This window comes from Rhinolophus hipposideros (assembly GCF_964194185.1).
Source record: "Rhinolophus hipposideros genome assembly, chromosome: 22".
Lineage (NCBI taxonomy): Eukaryota > Metazoa > Chordata > Mammalia > Chiroptera > Rhinolophidae > Rhinolophus > Rhinolophus hipposideros.
In genome coordinates this window covers 30,627,252-30,634,934 of record NC_138068.1, presented here as the reverse complement: position 1 = coordinate 30,634,934, position 7,683 = coordinate 30,627,252, and positions in this window count along the sequence as shown.

Sequence of the window (7,683 nt, the reverse complement as noted above, 5' to 3'; positions counted from 1 at the left end):
GATGCGCGGCGGGGCGGGGCGGGGCGGGGCGGGGCGGGGCTCGTCTCTGCCTGGCGCCGGCTGCTGACCCTAGTCCGGGCGGTTGGTGGGGTCCCGGCCAGAGTCACGGAGGTGCGTTCGGCGTTCCAAGCACGGTGGATGCTGGCGCGGTGCGCCCAATGCTGATCCCCTAGTACTCCATTTGTTCATCCTCCTCTCTCACCTCCTGACCTCATTAAAAACTAATTAGAAACGTAAAGGTCATATAGTAAAATAAATTAAAGAAATACACAATAAAATAAAAGATAAAGTTAAATGAAGAAATACAATAAATTGTATGACAAAATGAAAAGTGAATCTACTTATCCGAGACAACTGCTGTAGATTCTTGTAAATCTACCCAGAAATTTTCTTTGCATACTCTGGGATGCGTATATGCTTAAAAATATTTATACACAAACGGGAGCAAATATATCAAGGAGGTCATTATATTTCAGGGCCTGCAAGTGTGCCCTAACACCCCACACCCCAACACACACACTTTTTTGGAGGCAGATTCTTAAAGCTTTTATTTATATGACTAAAACATACATGCTTTTTAAAAAAAATAGTATATACCAACTTCTAATTACAATCAATAGTTCTCCCAACCCAATCTATTTTATCTTCTACCAAGAGATTCTGTTTTAAAATATTATTAAGGACTGTTTCCAGAACACAAAATAATATAGTGAAAATATACTATATAACACATGGAAAGCATGAAAAAACAAAGCACACCATGGCTAAAGAAAAAGAAGGCTGCATCTACTGCTGGATTCCCTGTGTTTTTTTCTCCAGTACTGTCCTCCATTACTTGTCCTCAGAGGTAATGACTATTCTGAATTTTATATTTATCACCCTTTTGCCTTTTAAAAATGTTGCTTCATATGAGTGCTTCCCTGAAAAAATGTATTTGGCATTGCATGTTTTAAGAATTTATAAAAACGTGTATTATTTTGATGATTTTTTTTCTCCCAACATCTTATTTTTGAAATGTATCTTTATGTTTAATTATAGTTTCTTTATCTTAACAGCTATATACTATTGCATTTTATTACCATTCCACACTCCTTTTAAATCAATTCTACTATTGATGGACATTTGAGATGTCTTGGTATTTGCTATTAAAAGTAATGCTGCTATGATCGTGTTTGTACATATCTTTAGATACACAAGCTCAAGAGTTTCTCTAAAGTATATGTCTAGAGTGAAATTACTGGGTCATAAATTATTTATAACATCAGAAAATGTCCACTTGTTTTCTAAGTATTTGTAGCAATTTAGACTCCCATTAGTAGTGTATGTCTTAGCCCAAACTTGGTTTTGTCACTTTAAACTTTTTAAATCTAGTGGGTGTAAACTGGTATTTCGTGATTTCATTTTGCATGCTCTGATTACTAATTATTAGTCTGAGAGCTTGGTTCCTTGGAGATATTTGAGTGTGACTTGTTGGCAAGCCACACTTTTCACTCTCGAGTACTTATCATGTTACTATGTTAGATTATTTTAACAGTATTAAGACACCATTTCTTGAATTACTGTTTCTCAGTGTAGGAAAAGTCTCACATTTGAGTTTGCATTGTTGACCTAATGGGGTTTGAAAATGAAGAGCAAGTGACTCAGGTTACTTGGGTCTCAGTTTGTAAAACAAAAATAATATAAACTGCCCTAAAAAGCCATAAAGGAAATAGGGATAACAATGAATGATCTCTTCTCAGCTCAGTGGACACCTGTGATTGATTCTTGGGGAATGCTTCTATAGCTGAATAGTTGTAACTCTCTATTGCTGGTCATCATGGATGTTTACAATGATAGTCTTTCTCATTTTAGAGACAAATTGGAAGTCAATGTTAGCACTTTTTGACTCTGGAGAAGGTTCCTAAATTTATTTGAAGATTTGGCAGATTTGGGAAGAAACATATCTAGAACACTGAAAGGAATGGATTAGTAATGTGTAAGCTTTGCTTGGATTTATCAGAACTATGCTGCAAATATTTTGAGAAGTTGGGTAAACATTTTTAAGTTGATTGAGACCTTAGGGATAAGTAAAAATCTGTATGACTCACTCCCTAATGTGGTTTCAGGGAAGTTTACTCTCTGAGTTTCATAAAAACTCTCTTTAATTTTATCAGCAGGTAGCTTAAAGTAGCTTCACAATAGATAATTATATTTGATTTCAACCTTTTTGAAGCCTAGGGAGGCTAGTTAGGTTGAGCTACTTAGTTGAGCTACTTAAATTTACCAGCTTCCTACTAATCAGGGGCAGCCATAACATGGGTAAATTTTAGAAATCCCATGGCTTAGTAAATAGACACAACCTTTCCCCTCTTTCACCAGAGGTTTTAAAAACACTGCAAAGTTTTTAACTTGAACTTTATTTATTTATTTATTTGCCCTTAGCTGTTTGGCAGAACAGTTGTCAGAACTTAGGCAACACAAAGGAAAAATTGGAGTAAAGGGCATTAATAGCTCTACTGCTTAAAACGAAGCTAGTTGAGAAGTGACAGAAAAGTTTATAATAGTTCTTACCAACACAAACTAGGAGACAGATTGATGAATGGGCTATATTCTGTCCCAGTAATCTAACTTGTGCTTCCATCTTTATCTGGTATGAAATCACATTTTATCTTTATTAACTATGCCAAGGAGTTATACATTTAGTACTTCTTACATAGTCCCAGGCTTTCTGCAAAATGCTTGATACATAAAAGTGATTCCAATGATACATAAAAGTGATTCTGTTGAATTACCTCACATATCTTTATAAAATTGTCATTGAAATCCAGTAATAAATTGCATTAGCTACCAGAGTTCTTAAATTCTTACTTACTGGTCTGAAAAGCAGGCTTCGCTCAGCGAAGACTTTTGAATAAATAGAATTCAAGTATCATATTTTCATACCTCGTAGCACTTGCTTCATCGTAGTTTAATGATTGCCCTGTCTTGTACTATAAGAAATTTTATTTTGATTTCATTTTATGCTATTCATAGGTTCATATACATGGGTAATAGTCTGCATTTAGGTATGAACATGGACTGGGAATTTGTTTACAACATTTGAGATAAACACTGGAGATACGGTCTGATTAGTTTTGCATACTTTTAGTCACATTTCCCACTATTCTGTCCAGCCTTGGCAGTAAGATCCATGATCTTGTTTTCATTTATGTGACCAAACAGTAACATGATTATTTCACTGAGAATTTCATTTGTTTTTTTGTGCTAAGTTCTTAAAACAATTCATGTTTAAAACAGTGAGGGAAGGATTCTTTTTATAAAAGTTTGGAAAGGAAATTGCTACTGCTTTTTATGTTGCTGTTCTCCGTATTTTAATGATTTTAAGATATCTTTCAGACATTTTCAGAAGATAATTTAGGAAAAACATACAAATAATAAATTCGTATTATGTTAAACTGAGCGTTTTTTCCTTTTGAATTACTTTTTAAATTATCCTCATGCATCTGGTGATACAGAAAAAGGAATCCAAAAGAGTAATATAATGGGCCCAATATGAATTTATGTTCTACTTCCTGTTAGCTGTATTCTTGTTTGAATCACATCTAAAGGAGATCAAACCATGACGCAAAGCCAAGATAGCAGATAAGGGTAATGGCAGACAAGATGTAGATCTTTATTTCTATTACATTATCATGTAATTTTCATTGGCATCACAGCAATTCATTCTTCATTCTTTTTTTTCTTACAGGGGTTTTGAATAATTGGGCAATTTTAAACATAATCTTCTAAGCAAAAGGATATTTACTCATTAATTCATTTGTTCAATGAATCATTCGTGCATACGTATTATGTGCCAGGCACTGTTCTAGACACTGGGGATACACAATGAACAAAATAAATTCATTCTCTGTTCTCATGGAGTTCATATATTAGTAGAGAGAAAGAGATACACACAAACAAAAAAATGCAATAAGTCAGGAAATGATGAAGGTGCTATGAAGAAAAGTAATCCATGGTAAAGGTTACATAGAGTGCTGGAGGGAGGTACTAGTTCATGTAGGTTGGCCAGAGAAGGCTCCTCTGAGGAGATGACATTTGAGGGGAAGTGAGGCAGTGGGCCCAGTGGATTCTGAGAAGTGTATTCTGAGGTAACAGTAAGTCCAAGATGCTGAAGCACCCATGTCCTTGGGAAGTCAATAAAGCAGAAGGAATGTGCTGTGGTGGAACACAGTGTTCATGTTGGGGTGGTGGTGGAAGATGGCCACTTCATAAACGGTCTTAAAAGTCATGGTAAGGACTTTGGCTTCTACTCTGATGTGGGAGGTCATTGGAGGTTTTTGAACAGAAGAATGGTAGCATTTTACTTAGAATTCAAAAGGATTGCTCTAGCTGATCTGTGGAGAATCAATTTGTAAGACAGCAAAAGTGGAAGAAGTTGGGTGATTGCAAATATTCAGGTCAGAGTCGATGTCTTGGACTAGGATTGTGTGGCAGATTGATTTCATTTGATAGGCTCAACTAATGGCTTCCCTATTTCTTCTTGCTCTCTTGTGGGCCTGACTTGCCTGCTTGAAGATGAGAAACCATGTGGAACAGAGCCCATTATTCCAACTGAGGCCATTCTGGATTAGCCAACTGGCAGCTGCTCAACATATAATAAGTGAGCCCTAGTGAAGACCAGAAGAGCTGCCCAGCTGAGCTGAGCAAGATCAGCCAAACATCTCAGCTCATAAACTTACAAATTTAGAGGCAATTGTGACACAAAATTATGGAATTATTGTATACATCATATTTATTGCATTGCATGACGCAGATGGCAATCGTGGAAATGATGAAGACAGTGGATTCTGAATATCTATTGAAGAAAGAACCAATTGGCTGAATGAGAGAAGTCGTGTGACTCCTAGGTTCCACCCTGGCAATTAGAAAAATGAATATGAATAATGGAGGTAATATTGAATCCACATTGAAATCTTTGGTCAATAAAGTTTGACTCATTCAAATGAAAATCGTAAAATAAAAACTGTCCCCAATGTATAAAGCTTTGTAAAGTATTTCTGCTTTCTGAAGGAAAAATCAAACATCAGCATGGCTTTGGCTAAAGACACAGAGAAATAAAAATAAAAGCAAGTTAAAAACTTGCTTCTCCCTAGTCACTCTGCTAGAGGAGGTGTATCAAAGTCATACAGCCCTTCTTTTTTTTTTAAATAACCAGACTTTGGATAAATATTCTTCCATCTGTCATGGAACTGGATGCTGGCCCTTTACCTGACGACTGCATTTCCCTTCAGCTGCTGTGATTGCTAGTGCTAATGGCTCACAGCTGCCCATTCTCCTGAGATTGTACTGAGCCAGGGGGGTCTACCTACCAGGAGATGCCTGGGTGCAGGGGTGAACAACTCTGTGGTGCTGTGCACACTCAAGAGTTGCTCTTGTGATCAGACTGAGGCTAGATCTCAGTTGCATTCCCATTGCTGCTTAGCTCACTTCCTCAGTGCTCTCCCCAATTCCTCAGTCTCTTACAGGTCTCCCATAAGAGCACTCCCTCAATAAATCACTTGAATAAGAATCCCTGCTTCATACTCTATTTCTAGGAAACCAGAAAGACATAGGCATTGGTCAAGTTGCTAAGTACTCCTAGGCCACTGATACCATAAGAAGACAAGTAGTATTACCATCTTTTTTTTTTTTTTTAATATTCAGATAACTCTTTGTATTGTCAGGCCACATGGGTATATCATCAATTTCATTCATATATTGAGAAAAGCATCCATGATTAATAGAATGATATTGGAGAAGTAAGTCATCTGAATAGTTTTCTGAAAATAGATTTTGTCAAAGGCTAGAATTGTCAGCAGAAATCCTAGGATGCTTATTATATAGTAAATTGTTAATGATGTGGACTGATGGAGTAAGCTATCCTGAATTGATAGGAATGAAAGACAAGTATTATTAAATGCCTTCAGTTTGGTGGCTTTTTACCAAAATGTTCACTTCATCTTTGGAAAGCATCATGTTAGTAGCTTTTTATGCCAATACAGTAATTTACACATTGATTTTATAAAATTATTAATGTGAAATTGGGAAAAAAGAAAATGAGTATTAAATATACAGAAAAGAGTTAATTGGGGAAAGGCACATGTAAGTAAATATCATTTTAACTAATTCCAAGGGACTCCCAGTATAAGTTCTTTGAACTGCATTTTGTTTCATTAACTATTTGCTAAAAGCACATTGCAAGTGGAGAGAATATATTGTTATCACCATAAATGTGTTGAATTTGATCTGTGGCTGTATCTATGTATAAAAAAGTCAGACCTCACAGCCTTCATTCTGAATCATACTTTATATTATTTATGACCGACTCTATAATAGATTGTTCATAAATTCAATGGTATATTAGGACACAATAGAAATTTAGAATTATCTAATGCAGATCCAAATGAGAGAGATGCTAGAGAAATCTAATCCAATCTTTACATTACTCAGTTGAGGAAACTGCAAGTTGGAAAGATTAGGTGGTTTATCCAAAGTCATAGAGGTAATTGGTGTCATATCTGGAACCAGAAGGCAGAACGGAGTACAGTAAACATATTTATTATAAGGTATAACTGTTGTAATTATTATTCTTATTGAAAAAAAGAATGAAAAATACACTGAAAATGAAATGGAGAATTGATAACTATCAATATAATTACTTCAAATGGTTCACTTATCCACATAATTCAGGTAAAGGTCAACATTGTAGTTTCCTTTAAAATTAAATGGATATTTAATACTAGCTTTCCATCATATAGAAATTAAAGAGAAAACCGTAGTTATAATATCTAGTTGCTTCCTCTTATTTAAAATATTTAATTCACTCAGTTCACTAGTATCTTTGGTTACTAGTCCTGGGACTACACTGTTCTTTTCACTGTTCCCTGTAACTTTGCTGCATCAAGTCATTTCTTATTGGAGAGCTAGCAGCTAAATGCGAGATTTTGGCAGTGTTGCATGAAATGTTATTTGGGTTGAGTTAGTTGAATAAAGCAGGACTTGTTAAACTGTTAAAGTTCATAAGAATCATCAAGAGGTCTTGCTAAAAATGCAGATTTTAAAATGCAAGGCCACAAAAATAAAATTAAGAAAACAATTCCATTTACAATAGCAACAAAAAGAACAATATATAGGGAAATTTTTGACAAAAGAAATGCAAAACTTGTAAGTGAATACTATAAAACATTGGTGACAGAAATTAAACAAGACCTAAATAAACGGTAAAAAAAAAATATTCCAACCCATATTCATGGATTGGAAGAATTAATATTATTAAGTGGCAGTACTCCCCAAATTTATCTACAGATTTAACATATTCCTTATCAAAATCTTGTCTGTCTTTTTGGCAAAAATTGACAAGCTCATTCTCAAATACATATGGAAATGCAAGGGACTCAGAATGGCCAAAGTAATCTTGAAAAGGAACAAAGTTGGACAACTAACACTTCCAATTTCAAAACTTACTACAAAGCTACATTAAACAAAAGAATGCGGTACTGGCATAAGTATAGATTTATAAATCAATGGAATAGAACCAGAAGTCCAGAAATAAGCCAATATATTTATGATCAATTGATTTTTAATAAGGTTACCAAGACAATTCAACAGGAGGAAATTTTTTGTTATTAAAGATGTTGGGACAACTGGATATCCATATGCAAAAGA